The sequence below is a fragment of the Hypanus sabinus genome, chromosome 7 (genome assembly GCF_030144855.1).
Source record: "Hypanus sabinus isolate sHypSab1 chromosome 7, sHypSab1.hap1, whole genome shotgun sequence".
NCBI classification, from domain to species: Eukaryota; Metazoa; Chordata; class Chondrichthyes; order Myliobatiformes; family Dasyatidae; genus Hypanus; species Hypanus sabinus.
Genome location: NC_082712.1, coordinates 124,960,118 through 124,981,670, shown reverse-complemented (window position 1 = coordinate 124,981,670; position 21,553 = coordinate 124,960,118). Strand labels below are relative to the sequence as shown.

At 40.9% G+C, this 21,553-nt stretch overlaps 1 long non-coding RNA gene across 1 annotated transcript in view; it reads left to right on the top strand.

The window, feature by feature from the left end:
• LOC132396391 (uncharacterized) overlaps positions 1 to 13,653 on the top strand; it is a 38,512-nt gene extending 24,859 nt beyond the window's left edge. The window contains exons 4-6 of the long non-coding RNA XR_009512968.1: positions 6,865 to 7,031; positions 8,951 to 8,989; positions 10,761 to 13,653. This is a non-coding gene — a long non-coding RNA (uncharacterized LOC132396391). The remainder of the gene's footprint in view (positions 1 to 6,864; positions 7,032 to 8,950; positions 8,990 to 10,760) is intronic.
• Positions 13,654 to 21,553: the final 7,900 nt, after the last annotated feature.

Genomic DNA, 21,553 nt, shown 5'->3' with positions numbered 1-21,553 from the left:
CCTTCTGAAAATCAAAATATATCCACATCCACTTGATTGCTCCTTTTCTATTAGGCTGGTTTTAACCTCAAGAAATCTAACAGATTTCTCCAACATTATTTCCCTTTCATCAATCTACGTTGGCTTTGCCCAGTGAAACATTTTATAATTTCCACAGTGAACATAGAACAGGGCAGCACAGGAGCAGTTAAATTTGGCCCATAACATATGTACTGATGACAGTATCAATTCAAACTCAATCTCTTCTGCTGGTACATGATCCATATCCCTCCATTCCCTACATATTGATGTGTCCAACAGCTTCTTAAACACCACCATCATATCTATTTCCAAAACTACACCTGGTTCCTCAGACAGATCCTCTGGGTATCATACATTGAAAGGAGATCCAACAATTTCATCCTAGAAAAGACTGGCATGAAACCAATACTTCTGGAAACCATTATCCAAAGGAAACTTCGCTATTTTGGACACATCTCAAGAACTGATGACACACTGGAACACACTGTGCTTGAAGGCAGAGTAGAAGGAAGCCACTCCCGAGGCAGACAGAGGACAAGCTGGATCGACAACATCAAGAAGTGGACCAGCCTCCCCGCCAGAGATGCAAGAGGTTTGACCGCCGACAGATCGCAGTGGAAGAAAGTGGTTGCCGAGGCTCTGGCAGAGTGTGGCACATGATGGTGATGACACCTGGTAGCCCATTCCAGGCACCTAGAATTCACTATGCAAAAAACTTGCCACATATACCTCCTATAAAGATCCCCCATCTCACCCTAAAGCTATGTCCTCTATCATTTGACTGTTCTACTCTGGGAAAAAGATTCTGTCTACCCTATCTGTACTGTACTCTCATAATCTTATAAACTACTTTACTTTATTGTCACCAAACAATCGATACTAGAGCGTACAATCATCACAGTGATATTTGTTTCTGCACTTCGCGCTCCCTAAAGTACAACGCAAAGTAAATACAATAAAAATTTAAATTATAAATCATAATTAGAAAATAGAAAAAGGGAAAGTAAGGTAGTGCAAGTTAGGTCCAGATATTTGGAAGCTATGGCCCAGATGCGGGTCAGGATCTGTTCAGCAGTCTTATCACAGTTTGGAAAGAAGCTGTTCCCAAATCTGACCGTACGAATCTTCATGCTCCTGTAGCTTCTCCCAGAGGGAAGAGGGACAAAAAGTGTGTTGGCTGGGTGGGTCTTGTCCTTGATTATCCTGGCAGCTCTGCTCCGACAGTGTGTGGTGTAAAGTGGTTACTATCTGATTGCTCCCCGGTCTTCACTGCTCTCAAGAAAACAGACCAAGTTTATCCAACCTCTCATACTCTCTAAATCAGGAGGTATCCTTGTAAACCTCTTTTTGTAATGAAGCAACTGGAATTGCACAAAATACTCAAAATACAGCCTAACCTAAGTTTTATATAGATGCAGAATGAGTTTCTGGTGGTTACTCAGTGCCTCAACCAGAGAAAGCAAGCAATTCATATGCCGTTACCCATCTTATCTATTTGTGTGTCCACTTTCAGAGAGCTATATATCGGGCTCTAAGATGTTGTTAACGTTCCTGCCATTAACTATATATTTTCCTTTCAAAATTCCCTACTGTCATTTCTTTAACAATAAAATTCTAGCAATTTCCATACCAACCTCAGGCCAAGTGATCTGATTCACCTTTGGTCTCTCTCACTCCTTTTCTAAATATTGGGACTGAATTATTACTCTCAAATCTGGAATCATGGAACTTTGAAAGAAGATAACCTATGTTGCCACTATTTCAAATGTTCATCATGTTCACTCCTTGGCCTTAAAAGAAGGTTGATGCTTTTAATTATATACTTCCATTGTCATTCAAAGATGCAAAAGGCAACATTATTCACAAATATACTGTACTTTGTTCTTTCTTGCATAAGCAGTAGCTTGGGACTGAGGGCAACTTACTTCCACTGAGTTTCTATAGCTACTTGGTGAATGATGAAACCAATAGTCAAAATGTAACTACGCTAGTTCATGTTAAATATGCAATATTTTTTGTTTAATGCGTCATATTTGTTGATACCTTTAAAAGAGAACTTGACATTCAGAAAACACATAATGATGAACAGGCTCAACTCGAAACATCAACTGTCCATTTCCCTCCACAAATGCTGTCTGATCCATTGCATTCCTCCAGCATTTTGTGTGCTACTCCAGAAAATATATTAATTGTGATTGAAAGAGAGTACATAGCCATGTGGTTGTGCTGCAGGAAGGCATCACTGGCTCATACCTACATGAGCCATCATATTCCATCTTCAGGAACATACTCACCAAATAACCATCAGCATGCCTCTGTTCCACTTGGGGGTTTTAACACTACAGATCACTGCTACATCAAAAGACCATAAGAATATAAGACATAGCAGCAGAATTAGGCTACTTGTTCCCATTCTACTCTGCCATTCCATTATGTCTGATTTATTTTCCCCTCAACCCCATTTTCCTGCCTTCTCCACATAACCTGTGACACCTTTACTAATCAAGAACCAATCAAATATACCCAATGAATTACCCCCCTCAGTCGGCTGTGGCAATACCACAGATTTACCACCCTCTGGCTAAAGAATTCCTCCTCACCTCTGTTCTAAAGGGATGTCCTGCTGTGCTGAGCTGTGCCTATGGTCCTAAACCAGGGGTGGGCAAACTTTTTGACTTGTGGGCCACAAAGGGTTCTAAAATTTGACAGGGGGGCCAGACCAGGAGCAGATGGATGGAGTGTTTTGGTAATACACCTCATAAGAGAAAATAAAATATCATGGGATATGTAGAAAACATGTGCTTTAATTTCAATTGAAAATGAACAAATGCATTACAACAAAATATCTGTCTTTGAAGTCCCATGGTATTTAGCTATTTATTGAAATGACTTTTAAAACACTGAAAAGTAAATGAATAAAATACAGCTTTTTTTAATAGTAACAGTTATTATTTTAAAGCACTGAAAATTCTGTTATCCTTCAAGATATTATCATCATCACTCTCCTCCTGACTGTCTTTATTTCAAAAACGGTAGGAGATGCAGGTCTACTTGTCCTGCTCCTTCTTATTCAATTGTCCCCTGTGCCAAAACTCCACAACAACCAGCACAAAGACAGAACAGTGACAGTGCGCCAGTATGCGGAGCGCGTTATTTGATCTGGAGTGCATTTTTTATTTTGAGAACGTACGTGCACCTGCGCACTACTCATGTCCATCACTTAACAGAAATGACATGTAACATGTAACGCTTATTGAAAAAAATATTTTCAAATGCATTTTTTACATAACACAATGAAGAAACTATTTTTAATTTCAGTGGGAACAGTGTTGTTGGTCTCCCTTTTTAGCCAGCGCATCAAAGTCTGGATTTAGTTTTGTTGTGGCGATTCTCAGGATGGATCTGAGGTGTTGGTCGGTTAACTTGGATCTGTGGCTGGCTTTGTTGATGTTCATGACGCTGAACGCCTGTTCACACAAATAGGTCGAGCCGAACAAAGAGTAAAGCGCAAATGTGGAGTAATACACTACACCTCAACAAAGGTCAATGTGTAGCGGTGTGCTACATGCAGCGCTAAAATTACGACACGGAGTCGGTAACTGCAGTTGAAGAAAAAAACTTTATTCGAAATCCCCAGCCTCACTTTTAAGCCTCCCTCAACCTGCCCCCCTGCGCAGAGGCTCCAAAGCTCTGTGCTCGCAAATCCCCGCAGACTATCTCCCTTAGCCGGAACGCTGGCTAATTGTGAGCCGGTTCGGATGTGCCAGGAAATGGGTCACCACAAATGTATATAGAGTGCATCATCTATTGGGAAAACGCCAGAATTGCAGGGAAAAAACGTTAACAAGATTTATTAATATAATTTCATCAAGTTCTGCGGACCGGATTAAAAAGCTTAACGGGCCGCATATGGCCCGTGGGCCGTAGTTTGCCCATGCCTGTCCTAAACTCTCCCAATACAGAAAACATCCTCGGCATATCCACTCTAATTAGGCCTTTCAATATTCAGTAGGCTTCAATGAGATCATCTCATTCTTCCAAACACCAAGTACAAACACAGAGCCATCATACACTTCTCATACATTAACCCTTTCATTTCTGGGATCGCTCTTGTACATCTCGGGACCTTCTCCAATGCCAACACATCTTTTCTTGATGGGGAGCCTAAATCTACAACCGGAATTTCCCAGTGACCAACCACCTGGGCAGCCTCTAACCTGATAGCACAAAGATTGATTTCTCCTTCCAGTTAAAAAAAATCCCTCTTCTGCTATTCCTCACTCTGGCCTCTTAATTTCTTTCACCTGTTTATCACCTCCCCCTGGTGCCCCTCTTTCTTTCCTTTCTCCCAAGGTCCACTCTCCTCTCCTTTCAGCTTCTTTCCTTACCAGCCCATTACCTTTTCTATCCACTTGGCTTCACCTATCATCTTCTAGCTATCCCCCTCCCCTCTCCTTACCTTTTTATTCTGGCACCTTGTATCCCTCTTCCTTTCCAGTTCTGAAGAAGGATTTGGCCTGAACCATCAACTGCTTATTAATTTCCATAGATGCTGCCTGACCTGCTGAGTTCCTCCAGCATTTTATGTGTATTGCTTTGGACTTCCAGCACCTGCAGAATTTCTTGTGTTCTTTGTACTCCAAATATGTTTTCACCAATGCTTTACAAGGCCACAGCATGCCATCTTTGCTTTTACATTATAGTCCTTTGGAATTGAATAGTATTCATCATAATATACCCATTGCTATACTTCTCACTCTCATTCTGGCCTCTGTCAGACTGTTTGTTGGTGATGTGTCTGCTAGTCTGCAGACAGAGATTGAAGCACAGAGCGCCATTGGAGATAGAAATGCAGAGGTATGATGAGGACCACTGGACTGCATTGTCAAGACCACTTTATCCATCCCAGAAGAGTATAGCTCAACCATCAGTAGTTTCATCAAGAAATACATTGACAATTTCATTCCTGCAAAGATCATTTGGGTCTATCCTAACCAGGAACCTCAGATGAACAGGTAGATCTGCTCTCCGCGAAAGTCCAGATCCAAGTCTTTCAGAATGGATGAACCTATACTGTAAATGAATCTCCGTAAAACTATCAGAATTCCAGAACAAGCTTGAGTCTCGAGTGAATGCTGGGCCACTGTGGCAAAGCATGAAAACCATTATAGGCTGCAAGCAGACATCAGGAGTAGTCTCTGGCAATGACATACCTCTGCTAGGATGAGCTCGAGGGCTTTTACCAGCAAAGTTCCACCAAAGCATGTTTGCCATTTACTGCTGCCCCTGCTCCTCTATTTCAGTGGCTGAAGTCAGATCTGCTTTCATGGGGGTCAACTCTGGGAAAGCTGCTGCCCAAATGGTAGTCACTGATAGGGTTCTGAAATTTTTCTCCTATCAACTGGCCATTGTCCTCACTGACATCTTCAGCATCTCACTTCAACAGTCTAATTTTCCATGTGCTTCTAGGAAACCTCCAGCAGTCCAATCCCCAAAGAAAGAGAAGTGTCTCAATGAGCACTGATCTGTAGTTTTCATGCCAATCGTTACAAAGTGCTTTGAAAGACTGGTAATGGCCCACAACAGTGTCAGTCTCCTGGACAATTTCGTCCCCTTGCTTTCTCCAAGCAGGCCAAAATGGTCTAAAGGAAACACCATCTTCCTTGCACTACCTTTAACTCTGGATTGTCTTGACAATACAAGTACCTATGTCAGGATGCAATTCATTTACTACAGATCAACCTTCAAAACAAGGAAACCAAATCAGCTAATCTTGAAACTGGACCTTGTGCTTGGGGCCATCATTGGCCAAGTGACTGTAGACTTAATGACCAACAGACTTCAGTTAGTTAGAATTGGTCATAGCATTTTACCTACCATGACCCTCAACAATGGTGGTCCTCAGGGATGTGTCCTCAGACCCTCCTCTATTACTGTATACCTATGACTATATGGCCAAGTGCAGCATCAACTGGATCTTTATATTTGTCTGTGTTATCAGCCGGATCAACAACAACATTGAGACAGAACATAGGAAAGAAATCACAGTATCGTGGTGTCAAAATTTGGCCCTAATGTCAGCAGGACGAAAGAGTTAATTGTCAACCTAAAGAAGCGGGGGAAAGGGATGAACACAACTCTGTCCTCACCACTGGTCTTTGGCAACCAGATCATGCAGCGTCCTCCACAATGATGCAATGATCAAGGCAGCACAGCAGCATATTCATCTTCTTAGTCATCTGAGAAAATTTGGCACATCCTCGAACATTCTTACGAAGCTTTACAGATTCACTCTGGAAAAGATCCTGACGTGTTGCATCTCAGCTTGTTTTGGCAACCACTTTGGTCTGAAGCAATGGAATCTGCAGAGATTAGTAAACACTGCTCAGTCTTTTACAGGCTCTTCACTTCTTTACATCTAGTTCATCTTCACAGAGTGCTTCAGGAAAGAGAAGATTGTTATCAAAGATGCCTACCACCCTGGTTGTTCCCTTATCTTTCTTCTATCTTCTGGGAAAAGATAAAGGATTTGAATGTCCAGATACCCAGACATAAGAACAGCTTCATCTCCACTGCATTCAGAGCTCTGAATCAATAATCTCTTTCACATAACCTTCAAAGTGATCCGACCACATTCTGGGACTCTAACTCTACCTGCTTCAGTTATTCCACTGTCGTTACTTTATATTTCTTGCACTATATTAGCTGGCACTTCAGTCTTAGCACCATCCTGCTGTTTAGCATTTGCCTTTGTATTTATTGTTGTATTATTCAAAGTTCAAAGTACATTTTTTAATCAAAGTATGTATGCAGAATCCAACCCTGAGATTTGTATTTCCACAGACAGCCACAAAACAAAGGAACATCATGGAATCTGTTCAAATAAAACATCAAACACCCAATATGCAAAAAACAAAGAACAAACCGCGTGAACGGCAAAGGACAAGCAAAAGACACAGAATATAAAACATCAAACCACAAAGTCAATGAAGTTGTCTAGTTTAGTTCAGGTCAGTTCAATTTAGCGCTGTTTCGTTAGTTGACTACAGGTCGCAGAGCCAGTCTGCCCCAATCAAAATCGCCCACAATAGCAATTTAAAAAAAGGAAGTAAGCAGACATCAGAAACCTGTCATAACATGAAGTACAGAGTCCAATCCACAAACTGCATCGATTAAACCTTGCCCAAGACCCAAGACTCCGGTAATATTCTCCGGCAGCAGTAAGCAAAAGTGAGAGAGAGACCAGACAAGTACGGACAGACGGCACTGAACTCTCGATCACCATTCGCTCTCATCCCCATTGATTTTAATCTTGTTCAACACTTCAGTCGGTGAGAAATTAAGTCATTCATGGGCTTGCACCCTGTCTGCAGGATTCCTGGCACACTCTGCTCGAAACTTCCCCAAACTCCCTCAGTGACAGCAAAATGCCAAATCGTTCAAAACACCCCATCAAAATGTAAATCACAGGTTCCAAAAGTAGCAGAATCATATTTGAAAGGAGGAAAAGTAAAAGTAGTTTCATAAACTGCCTTTGGTCGCTAGCACTATCTTCATACATCTTCATACAATGTAGCTATTTATTTTGTCAGCTTCATGCAAGCAAGGAATTTCTTTGCAGACTGGAGGTATATAGCAATAAACAAATTTAATCTAATCTGCATGTCAGAATTGACCAGGAAATATAACAAGTAAAGGGGATATTTAGCCTATGATCGATATAGCATGGATGATATCTGAACTGCTGAAGGTTTTCCATATTTTCTGCCTTTATTTTCAGATTTCCAGAATCTGCAGTTCTTTGAATTTTAAATTAGACAAATATTGCCCTGCATTGGACAGACCTGATGCAAAATTACGATTCATATGCCAAACAACTTGATAGAACTTGCTGCAAAGCAAGATGAAGTTCCACAGAGTGCTGGAGATTGAGATTACAGCAAAATCTTTGTCAAGTCACAGCTGAGTCCCCAGTGTGGAGGAAAGAAAAGCCTAAACCAAGGAGAATGTCTTTATTATTACAGACTGTGGCATTGCCAGGGACCTTTGTTTCCCCAGAAACTATGATGCTGTTGCCAAACATTGAGCTGGTTGGGTGGTGGTAGGATGCCAGTGAGGAATAAAGTAGGTACAATTATTGAAGATCATTGGACGCAAAGAACCAATTACAATCGGAAGTACAGGCCATTGTATATTTGAAAAACCAGGCTGAAGACTGTCCCAAAAAGGAAGTTAGTTTGAGGGAGAAAGGGAAAATCAGAATGATGCTGTTTATTGACCAGTGTGCAATAAGGTCATGTCTTTTGTAAGGTTACATCAGGTGGCATGCTCTCATATTTCTCTCTGATCGGCAATTGTTTGTTAATTGGATCCTACAAGACTAGGAAAGTAAAAGGAAAGTGAGTATCATTCTGGTGACGTGGGGATTCTCAGCTGAGTGGTGAACTGACGGTGTCTTGCAAGCAGCTTGATGAGCAAGATCCCTAAATCCCTAGACGTTAACAAAAGCACTCCATTACCCGTTGTTGTCTTCTGCCTTACTGAAATGTAGATCTTCCAAACACACAAGTTCTCTATTCCTTGTTAAAGTTTCTATATACAAATACATAAAGCAATATTCAAGGTGAAAGGAAGTATGGTGAGATGAATCAAAGTGGCTATGGCCATATTTCTAAAGGGAACTATTGGCATTATGTAATAAGGTTGAGGTCTGTAATTGGATTGAAACACTCAAAAAAAAACCCAGCAGATGCTAGAAATCTGAAATAAAACCAGAAAATGCCAGGAACACACAATAGCTCAGGCAGGAGGATGAAACAAAATTAACATTTCAAGTCAGTGACCTTGCTTCAGAAGTGTATTAATGAATCCAGTTGTTCTGTTGAAAGATCATTGTCCTGAAACATTAACTATTTTTCCCTTTCTTCAGATGGTTCCTGATCTTCAGAGTATCTCAAGGTTAAATAAGGTAAGTAAGGCAAGTTCTATATTTTAAGTAATTATTTTAATGTTATAATTATTTCCTTGTGCTGTTAAATATTTTTTGTTTTAATTGTTTCAAACTAATTAGAATCATTTTAATAGTTGTAATATATCTTGGAATGTGAAATGTTTAAAACATCTTTAAGAGTACTTCTTTGCAGGCTCGGTTACATATTAAGGCTTGCCTTTTGCTAAAGCTTGTAAAGGCACATCAGGAAGGGTGTGACACTCTGGTGGTTCACCCTGGCTCTGCAGGATATCGGCTTTTTCATTCCTCCATAAATAGACCAGGTTAATGGGGCCAAACCACCTTAATTTCATCTGATAATCTTTTTAAGGAAATATCATGGGTTGAAGTACAATGTAGTTGTTTATAATTACAGTAAATTCAAAGATTATTTTGAAAGGAGGGATTTCCTTTTAATATCAAGCTGAATATCTGGCCTGTTTTTTCTATGTGCAAGAAAGTTATTCAAATTAAAACAGCTTATTTCCCTGGCAATTGATCTGAGGTCTTCTGAAGACTGATTGGTTGAGAACAGGCCAAGGGTAGTGTCGGAAAATCTTCCAACTATTCAATCCAGAACAACCATCTCTTAAAGCAGCCAGCATGGTCAAAAACTACACCCACCCTGCACATTCACTATTCTCTCTGCCATCAGGCAGAAGATACAAAAGCCTGAAAGTCTGTACCGCCAGACTCAAAGCCAACTTCTACCCCACTGTTAATAGACTTTTGAATGGTTTGCAAATATAAGATAGACTCTTAACTTCACAATCTACTTCATGATGATCTTGCACCTTGATACTACCTATATTGTGCTCTGTTTGTGGCTAATATACTCTATTCCACATTCTAAATTATATTTTCTTGTACTATCTCAATGCACCGTACAATGTATTGACACATATAATAGTATGCAAGACAAGCTTTTCACTGTACCTTAAACATGTAACAATAATAAACCAATTCCAATTGGTTCTCAGATGAACAGAAGTGCAAAATAGGTGACAGAAAATCTATAGCTCATTTTACACCCTGACGTGACTGTGAACCGAGCCACATGAGAGACGCAGCTGGTAGATGAAAAAGTCTTTATTCAGCACACGTAATCTGACAACCGAGACAGAGAGAGGCTCCCTGACCCAACATTACGGCATATTTTATATACTACAGAACAAAGGTAACAACAGGACAATTTCTATATTTATAATACATTCATAGTGCTTCTTTTTAGTTACTGTGCTTATATTTTTTAAATACCTAGGTCTTCACACCAACACACCAAAAATGAGTGCTAGTCACTGATGACTCTGAACTACACTCACATACGTGCAGACATCTCCGGTGAACTGGCTGTTTATTGCATTCATTCATATGCAGATATTTCAGGTCAATGGGTGTTTCTTGGTTTGCAATCACCCTCAATCTCAGCTCCAGGAAGACCATTTTTCTGAGCTGCATTTTAAATCAATCTACAACCCACATTCAGACCTGAAGACTGGTTACTTTTGAAATTAATATTTGCTGCATTCCATAACTCCAGAATGCACCCTAACACACACTACCCAATTTCATTCTTTCCTTGAAAGAAAACAGGAAATAAATTTGACTAGGTGCAAAAATGGACAGTCAATTTGTTCAGATTCATTTTGGGCTTCTGCCCCTGACCTACATTATATCTGATATTTGCAGACTTGCCATTGTTCACTATTTTTAACTTATCAGTTTGAACTTGTTGGTTTATTGTTAACAGATTTTCCCCCTACAAATGAGCAATCCTTTGGTGTGTAAACCCCATGCTGGAAGGATATTACCATCTTATCTTATCCACTATAACTTGACCTACAAGTAGCATTCATTGGTTAAAGCCAGCAAAGTTTCCATCCTCTTGAACCTTTATCCAACTGTTGCTGATGCTTTTCAAGACTTGACTGAACCCAAGTTTATCACTCATCTGTTGGAAATGGAAAAGGAAAACAGATTTTCCTTAAACATTAGTTTGATAGTTTGCTGTGCATCAACCTTTTAAAACATCCAAGCATGCTCTGTGCTATTTGTAGACAAACAGCAACACTCCAATAGCATGACTTTTCCTGACACGTGCAAAGATGCCCTGCTTTCAAATCTGTTCCAAATTAGACACCTCCAAGAGATATAATCCCTTCTGTCCAAAGGACAAGCCCTAGGCTTCTTTGAAGAAAACCTTGCCCAATTATCACCAGCATGTAACTTGTTGCAACAGAGGTTCCAACACACTACACCACTGCTACACTACGATACGGATTGCTTTTTGTTCCTTCCCGAGACTGCATTTTGGCATGTAGGATCATTTGGCTGTACTCATACTTCCTGCATAAAGACAGAGCCTAAAGACGAGGCTCCATAGATCAAGACAACTAAGAGGTGGTCGCAGGAGGCAGAGGAACAGCTACAGGATTGCCTTGAGTTAGTGGACTGGGCCGTGTTCAAGAACTCATCTGGGGACCTAAATGACTATACCAGGGTCATAACAGACTTTATTAACACAGCTGTAGATGAGTGTCGTCCTCATGAAATTGTTCAGGTTTTACCCCAGTCAGAAGCCCTGGATAAACCATGAAATCCAGAACCTGCAGAGAGCCAAATCAAGGGCATTCAAGTCTGGAGATCAAGAACGCGACAAAAAGTGGAGGTGAGATATCTGAAAAGTCATCTCATGAGCCAAGTGGAGATTCCAGACTAGACTGGAATCAACGAGGGATGCTCCACAGCCCTGCCAGGAATGCGATAACTTCTTACAAGGTTAAATCTTGTGATATAGGGGACAGCAGAGCTTTGCTCCAGATGAGCTCAATGCCTTCTATGCTTGCTTTGACCACCCGAACAGGGAGGATCCTTCGACCCCCCCTCATGTCTCCCGATGATCCTTTGGTCTCAGTATCTGAAGATGATCTGCAGGCTGCCTTCAAGAGAGTAAACCCAAGGAAAGCATCCGGTCCAGACAGAGCACCTGACCAAGTACTGAAGGTCTGTGCTGACCAACTGACTGGTGTGTTCATGGACATCTTCAAGTTCTTCTTCTGGCAGTGTGTGGTTCATACCTGCTTCAAGTAGGCTTCGATCATATCAATGCCTAAGAAGAGCATGGTAACCTGCATCAATGACTATCACCGAGTGGCATTTACATCCACAGGGGTGAGGTGTTTTGAAAGGCTAGTCTTGAAGCATATCAGTTGTCTGAACGACAACTTGGATCTGCTCCAACTTGCCTACCAAAGCAACAGGTCCACAGCAGATGTCATCTCATTATCTCTTCATACAACCCTGGAACATCTGGACAGCAAAGGTGCATACATCAGCTTTATCAATTACAGCTCAGCATTTAATACTATCATCCCCTCAAAACTAATCAGTAAACTCCAAGACCCTGGTCTCAATACCCCCTCGTGCAATTGGATCCTGGATTTCCTCACTTGTAGACCCTAGTCAGTTCGAATTGGCAAAAGCATCTCCTCCAAAATCTCTGTCAGCACAAGTGCACCAGCGGTATGTGTGTGTAGTCCTCTACTTGCTTTATACCTATGCAAACACGAGAAAATATGCAGATGCTGGAAATTCAAGCAACATACACAAAATTATGGTGGAACACAGCAGGCCAGGCAGCATCTATAGGAAGTACAGTCGGTGTTTTGGGCCAAGACCCTTCATCATGTGTTGCTTTATAATTATGACTGGGTGGCTGAGTACAGCTCAAACACCATATACAAGTTTGCTGTTGACACCACTGTTGTGGGCTGTATCAGGGGTGGTGAAGAATAAGCATGCAGGAGGGAGACTGAAAATTTGGCTGAGTGGTGTATTAACAATAACCTCTCACTCCATGTCAACAAGGCTACAGAGCTGATTGTAGACTTCAAGAGAGGGAAACCAGAACCAGTACTAATCAGAGAATCAGAGGTGGAGAGGATCAGTAACTTTAAATTCCTGGGTGGCACTATTTCAGAGGAGCTGTCCTGGACATATCAAATATGATATGTCTTTGATTGCAAAGAAAGCACAACACCACCTCTGCTTCCTCAGGAGTCTGCAGAGATTCAGCATGTGACAAACCTATATAGTTGTGTGATGAAACGTGTGTTAGCTGGCTGTGTTACAGCCTGGTATGGGAACACCAATGCCTTTGATCAGGAAATCCTACAAAAGGTAGTGGATCTGGCCCAGTGCATCATGGGTACATTCCTCCCAAACGTTGAGCACATCTACATGAAATGTTACCATAAAAAAGCGGCATCCATCATCAAAGATCCTCACAACCCAGGCCACACTCTCTTATCTCATCAGGTAGAAGGTTTCAAAGGTTTCAGAGGCACAAGAGTCTCAGGACTCACACCAAAAGGTTCAAGAACAGTTACTGCCTCTCAACCATCAAGCTCTTGACCATTCTATTTCTGGTGTTCCCACAACCGATGGTTTCACTTTAAGGACTCTTTATCTTGTTATTTCATGTTTGTGTTTTTTATTGCTATTTATTACATCTGCATAGTTTGTTGTTCATTGATCCTGTGTACATTTACTATTCGATAGATTTGCTAAATATGCCTATAGGAAAGAGTCTCAGGTTGTATGTGGTGACATGTATGTACGCTGATAATAAATTTTACTTTGAACTTTGACTCTAATGTATATCTTAGGAATGGCAAATGTTCAAGGACATTCAGCCTTTGTAAATTCATCCTTCTGAAATGCCTGCTCTCCATTGTAGGTGACCACTGCTCAATATGAACCCCACACACAAAATGCTGGTGGAACACAGCAGGCCAGGCAGCATCTACAGGGAGAAGCACTGTTGACGTTTCGGTCAGGACGAAGGTCCTGACAAAGGGTCTCGGCATGAAACGTCGACAGCACTACTCATTTCCATAGATGCTGCCTGCCCTGCTGAGGTCATCCAGTATTTTGCGTATGTTGCTTTGGATTTACATCATCTTGTGTTTATGAAAAACAAGGAGTATTTATATGTTGAAGATAAACATTCTGTAAAGAAAAGATGTCTAGTTTAGACTATTGTAAAGTCTTACCCTGGTTTTCTCCTTCTCAGCTCCCACGTCACTATCCAGTTAAGTTGGATGTCTGTGAATGAAAATTTATGTCATTTACAATTAGCCACTGTAATCCAGAACATTTGCACAGTTTCTTGCTGTTGGAAGAAACAAATAATAAATCTGGTCACTTGCCGGTGAAATGCATCCAGAAGCAAATTAACACGTTACCCTGGCCCAATGTTAATAAGGAGTCAGATCTAACATACCATGAAGTGATCAGTACAGCCAGCTAAATGAAAACACTTGTTCAGGCCTCCCGAAGTGTATAGAGGTAGCCAAATCTCTTAAGGCTCGGCCAATTTAACCACATTATTCCATTGTTAATACCCAGAAGCATAACAAGGGAACACCAACTTTGTGTAGAAATGTCCCAAAGAGCTGCATATATACTGTGGGGTATTAGTTCTGGTTTCCAGAACCTTGATGTAGGCTTCAAGGACTGTCCTAAATTCCAGCACGGACCCAAACAGTCAATGGGTGGAGAAATAACAATCAGACACAATGGCTGGGATAAATAAATTGTGCTGATCCACATGGGCCTTCCTTCCAGAATATCCTTAAGGGAGTACATTTCAGCAGAATCTTTTTTTCATTATTTCTCATTTTGTGGCCATCCAAGTTCTGTGTTTATGAGGAAATCATTGCAAATGGTTTGAATATGGTAAAAATGAGGTGACTTCTCAGGGTCTGGGATCTTCCATCATTGTGTCGTATCAGATTAGGAGTTAACATTGGTCATTAGTTAACATTAGTGCTCTGAATTAGTACAATCAAACTTCTACGCATGATTCTAATTATTAATCATGTATGGATGTTGTGGAACTCATTTTTTTTTAAATCACTCATCAGCCTTGCTTTCTCTTTAAATGATACAACTCTCTTTACCAATCTTAAAATCTATCACAGCAGAGACTCCTGTCTCGACTACAGGAAGGAAGATCGATTTTGATGGCTGGAACTGAAAATGTTATGTCTTATAAGATCATGCTGAAATAGCAGTGAACATTAAGGAAGCTAATGCTATAACTAAAATCAATAGATCTTCAGGACTTCCTGCCTCGTATGTAGTAAACACAGCTAAAGATTTCTGGCTCCTCATAATATATTACTTTGAAGGGTATATTCTTGTTTCTAACCTCACTGTGAGATTAACAGTACTTTGAATAAATACTGCGCATCAATTCGCCAAAAACTTCAAATAAATTAATTGGGGAAAATACCTGAAATGAAACTTGGTTTAACTGAAGACATACCATATTCCAGTTTTGTCAGTTTAACTACCCATCCTGTATGCACTACAGCTATTGCTTTTATTGAATGTTAAAAAAAAGTTGAAGTTATTTTTAATCACTTGCTTAATTGCATTGCCATATCTTCACTATTGATATGTCATGATACATAAAACAGTTACAGCTTAGAAAGTAAATTGTGCTGTGATACAATATTATGTTGTATGCAATTCAATTTCAGTAACAAAACAAATGTAATTGAAAATCAGGAAAATCGATACAAATGGCAGGAAGTCTGTGATTTTCATTAACCCTCTGTTACCTGATGTTCTGTTGCACACAGGAAAGGGGCCTTAAGCCTTTCATGCGATGCTAGGTTTTCACTCCGCTAGCTTCGATGTTGGAGCAGAAGGCTGGGATTGGGAAACTGCCTCGGGCAGGTATTTATCCAGCTCTCTTTCAGAACACTCTGTACCTTCCCAGACCACACCTCAGAGCTTCCCACTTACTCAGAGTTTATAGCTATTAAATGATCAGCCCCTTACCCACAGCTCTGATGAGCTGACATTCACTACTCTGCATCCCTCTCCCAAACCTCTGATCCATACTTTTTGCCATCAAATTTCCCATCCAATCAATGATCCATGCTCGACCTGTGACACCACCCAACCACTCATCTTACTCTGTCCACCTAGGCTACAAAGCCCACCAACCCCCTGGATTTACAACCTTATTTCTACTCCTTGTCAGCCCAGCCACTAAAGCTATTTCCCTAGTATCTATTAAAGGGTCTTTGGCAGTTCTTTCAAGTGATACTCATTCAGCAACGTACCTGTGCACCAGACCCTAATTACACCCTTGATCTAAACAAGCACCAAAGGACTGTGTACATATGGGAAACAACGGTTGGCCATTTTAGAAGTGAAGATGGAGAAAGTAAAGAGAGAGAGAGAAGGAGGGAGGGAGAGAGGGATTCTGGTCATGGCATTTGGCAGCATTTGTCCATATGTGGTATCTGAGTCCTGATAAGACTGAAGTCAATGTACATCAGGAGAAAACATTCCAGTGATTGGAGTCCCACCATACACAACGTTTGGGTGTATTTGTTAAACATCATTCATTCGATCCCTAAAACGTTACTGCATGAGATTCTCAGTATAGTATCCTGTGTCCAATCAGCTTCAGCTACTTCATAAATTATCTTCATTTTATCATAATGCCACAAGTGGGGATGTTCACTAATGATTACACAGTGTTCAATTCCACTCACAACTTGTCTGAAAGTCAAGAAACACATGCCCGCATGCAGCAAAACTTGGGCTAAAGTTAAGCCGATAACTTTAATGTCATGAAAGGCTCCAGGTAATGACAATCTTCAGTACATATAAGCAAAGCCATTGATTATCAAAGGCCCATCCATTAGCTTTGACATTCAGTGGCTGAGCCTCACACCAACAATGCTTTGGAGGTCATCATTGCCAAAAAACCATCTGACCCATCACATGAATCATGTGGTTACCAGAGGCTGGGTATCCTGCAGCATGTGATTCACTTCCTGGTACCCCAAAGCACAAAGCAATTGACAAGGCACAAGTCAGCAGTGCAGTGAAATATAGATATCCCATCTTTATGTACTTCCATCCACCTTCAGGAAGGTCTTAAGGCACATTGCCTCTTTCTGCAATAAAGGTCTGCCCAGTTCCTCTCCACCAATACTCTCATCCACCTAGTAAGATGTGTACTTATCCTGAACAACTCTTTTTATTTCCCTTGCTTCCTAGTTCTGACACATTTTGAGTCTTCCTCACTTTTTTTCTCTTTGCCTGTCTCCATCTATCATCCACCTGCCACTCCCACTCAACTCCAACCTTTTCCCTCCTCTCCCCAAGGAGCAGACAGTAACCTGGTTGGCATTTTTCACCTTTTCTCAGTCTACCAATCATCTCATACTCCTGTCTCACCAGTCCTTTTTTCTCCTTTAGAAGGGCCATCTCCCCTGTTCACTCTCAGTTCTGATACACTGTTTCAAATCCACCTCCGTGGAGGCTGCTCAATTCCCTATGTTCCTCCAGCAGATTGCTTGCCATTCCAGGTTCCAGAAGTCTCTTGTACCTCTATGCAAAGGAATATTTTGCACTTCCCTGGAAAAGCTTCAGTTACTTTCAAGAAAGTCAACACAATTCAAGAGAAAGCATCCCACTTCACTGGTATCCCAACAACCAATTTCAACACTTGTGCTCCTCACATTCAGTGGACTGTAGTTTTGTTGTGCACCATCCTCTGTACATAGTGTTGTTACTCATGGCTATGAAGTTTCTTGCTTTGTGGCAGCAATACAGTGCAATACATTAAAAATCACTGTATGTTTCTATATAAAAAACAAGTAATTGTACAAAAAAGGAATAGTGAGGTTATATTTATGGATTGTTCAGAAATCTGATCACGGAAAGGAATAAACTGTTCTTAAAATGTTGAATATGGGTCTTAGGCTCCTGTCCTCCCTCAAATGACAGTAATGAGAAGAGGGCATGTCCCTTTTGAGGAGGTTCCTCAATGATGAATGCTGCCTTTTTGAGACACCACCTTTTGAAGATTTCCTTAATGGTAGGGAGGCTTGTAGCAGTGAGGGACCTGGCCGAGTTGATACTCCCAAACCAGCAATTGCCACCACCAAAAATGAGAACAGCAGCAGATGCAGGAACCCCCCCTAACTGTAGGGTCCCCTTCAAGTCACACACCACCCTGTTTTCAAGCTATAGCAACTTCCCGTTGTCTTCACTAGGTTTCAATCTTGGAATGTGCTATGAATATCTCTTTGGATGTACTTTCATTAGAAGGAATACAGTCCTTTAAAACAATGTGTCATCACCACCTGCTGAATAGCATTAGGGATGGGCTGTAAGTGCTAACCCATATCAGGAAAAATGAATAAATTAAAACATAGATGTTGTGTATTTAATATTTCAGAAATACAGTATTTTAGTCATATTGTAAATGTTTGATTAAGCATTCTTTGCTGTTTACATAATTCATTATGGGTTATATGTAAAAGTATATGACTGGCATCTGTTATTATGCCACCACATCATAAGTGAATGCCTCACTACAGTTAAAATGAAGAGTACACATTTATCCCAGTCATTCATGTTTTTCGTTCAATTCATTTCTGAAGTTCCAGAACATAAAAATGGCTACGAGTAGGTTTTGAAATGAACCTTACATGACTACCTACCTGTTAAAGCACAGAGAGAAAAATTGTCAAGTAAACAAACACACAGCATGTTTTTTTCTCTTTGCAAGAGGAGAGAGAGGTTCAAGTTTAATGAAAGTGCAGCACGTGTCTCTTCGGAAGAGGGAGAGAGATGGTCGAGTTAAAAAGAGGCAGAAAATGGACAAAACTCAAAGGTTCAAAACCAGTGAGCAGCAAGGGATAATAATCATAAACAAAAGAAAAAGCAGTAATGGCTGACTACATCAAAAAGATAGACATATTTGATTGCACAAAAGATGACTGGGTGGTGTATACTGAATGAATACAGCATTGTTTTGGAGCAAATGAAAAGCGAGTGCCAGTGTTACTGAGTGCAATAGGTGGAAAAACACACAGTATTCTTCAAAGTTTAACTGCTCTAACTAAACCAGCCAAAAATGAGGTTTGCTGAATGCTGAGTGTGATGCAGGAACATTTAGATCTGAAACCATTGTTGATTGTAGAACAGTTTAGGTTTCAAAAGCTGAATCAAGATGAAGGTAAGTCAATTTCATCATACATGACTGAAATGAAGAGATTGCCTGACCATTGTCAGTTCAGGGATGGGCTTAATTACACACTGAGAGATCATTTAGTTTGTGGAATCTTACAAGAAAGCATTAAAAAATGGCCGCAAACTGAAACACAACTCACATTTAAAAGAATAGTTGAAATTACTGCAACAATGTAAACAGCAGCCAGAGACACAATTGAGTTGCAGTCAGGAATGAAAGTGAGCGTGAACCTGCCTGGCTGAACAAATTGTGCTACCATCGTGTCAGGGGCTCACGTACACCAGACCAATGCAGGTTTAAAGGTGAAAATTGCAGAAGATACAACAAAGTAGGAGACATACAAAGAGCACGATAAAAATAAATGGGCTGCATAGGGAAGAGAAAAAGATTTTTAAAAAGTCAAGTTGTGGTTTCAAAAAGAGCACTGATCTACATGCCGTTGAAGAAAAATCTGATAATAATGAGTTGACAAGGGACTGAGTAGCCTTGAGATTTGCAATGTGAAAACTAACAATAGGAAAGCAATGAGGCTTACTCCAGAAATGAATGGCAAATTAATGAAAATGGAATTGGACACTGTCTCAGATATTTCAGTCATTGCACAAATTGAGTTTGAATAGTATTTCAGAGGTACTGAACTGAAGCCTGCAGATATTCAACAAAGGAACATATACTGGAGAAAAATAATTTCTGTGGAAATTGTATTTGCAACAGCAAAATACAACCCCCAACATGCCACATTGGGCTTTTATGTGGTAAAAACAGGAGGGCCAGTGTTGTGGGGCTGTGGCAACTACATCTTGTTTGGAGATCCACCCACAATTGAATGCCGTATCCCCTGCAAGAGTCAACTGAAAATGAATTAAGAGAGGTACTGGATGATGCCACAGCACTGTTCAAGGATGGTATTGGAGATCTCAAACATATCAAAGGTAAAATAGTGTTAAAAGAAAATGCCACAACTAAGTTTTACAGAGCCGCTCTGTCTTGGAAAAAGCTGTAATAAAGTGAGCTCAATTGCATGGAGGCTGAAGGAATTCTTTCCAAGTTTGAGTGGAGCCCATTGGTAATGCCAGTGTTCCAATAGCTAAGAAGAATGGGTCTGTCAGGATCTGTGGTGATTTTAAGGTCACTGTCAATCCACTGCCCAGAATAGAGGATATCTTTGTAAATCTTTTTGGAGGAAAACGCCTCAGCAAAGTGGGTTTAGCTGAGGCCTACCGATAGATGGAGATGGAAGAAGAGTCCAAAATGTTTCTCATCATAAACTCTCAGAAAGGGCTTTATTACTTTAATTGGCTTACTTTTGGAGTAGCATCTGCGCCTGCATTCTGGCAGAAAGCTATGGACCAGGTACTGCAAGGCATCCAGACACCCAGTGTTACCTGGGTGACACCATTGTTATCAGTAAGGATGACAAGGAACATCTTCAAAATCTCAAAATAGTGTTAAAAAGATTAGAAGATTATGGGCTCAGAGCACAGCACAACAAATGTGAATTCTTTAAACCAAGCATCACTTCCTGTGATTACTCCATTGGCGGACAAGCTTTGCTGAGAAACTTCAAGAAGTGGTGGATGCCCCAAGGTCAAAGGGCATGTCACGGCTGTGATCCTTTCTAGGATCTGTCAATTACTAATATAGGTTCCTGTCATACCCGGCTACTGTGCCCTACCCCTTGAACTCATTACTACAGATCAGGAAGAAGTGGCAATGGACAAAGCAGTGTGAAGCGGCTTTCCAAAAGGCAAAGGAAGTGGTGACATCAGACACTGTACTCACACATTATGACCCTCACCATTCAGTGAAGTTTGTCTGTGGGGCCACACCTTATGGAATGGTTGCAGTCATGTCACCTGTTATAAATAATGGAAGTGAATGCCGACAGCAATAGCATTATGTTTTCTGCAGAGGAAAATAGCACACAGGTTGGCAGAGAGGCCTTGAGTCTGGTTTGGGGCGTAAAACATTTTAACCAGTACTTGTATGGGAGAGGGTTTACCCTCATTACTGATCATCAGTCATGAGCATCCATTTTCAATCCCCAGAAGGGTGTACTGCTAACAGCAGCAGCACGAAAACAGAGATGGGCCCTGTTTCATGGAGGACACAATTGCAAGATAGAATTCAAGAGGACAACAAATCACGTCACTGCTGATGGATTGTCCCATTTACCTTGGAAAAGAAAATACCTGGAAAATTTACAAAAGAGGATGCTTCTCTTGACATGTTCTCCCTATTGCAAATCAAAAGTCTCCCTGTTACAGTGGAGCTGAGCCCGAGAGAAACCAGAAAAGACTCCACACTGTCTCCATAGTTACCCAAAATGGCTGGATGGGCAACAGAACTCCAGTTCCCTCGTCTTTACCAGTGCTGGGATGAACTTGCACTTGACAGAGATTGCCTTATGTGGGGATTGAGAATTGTACCATCCAAGCTAAGAGCTAAAGTGTTGGAGGAGCTATGTGGTG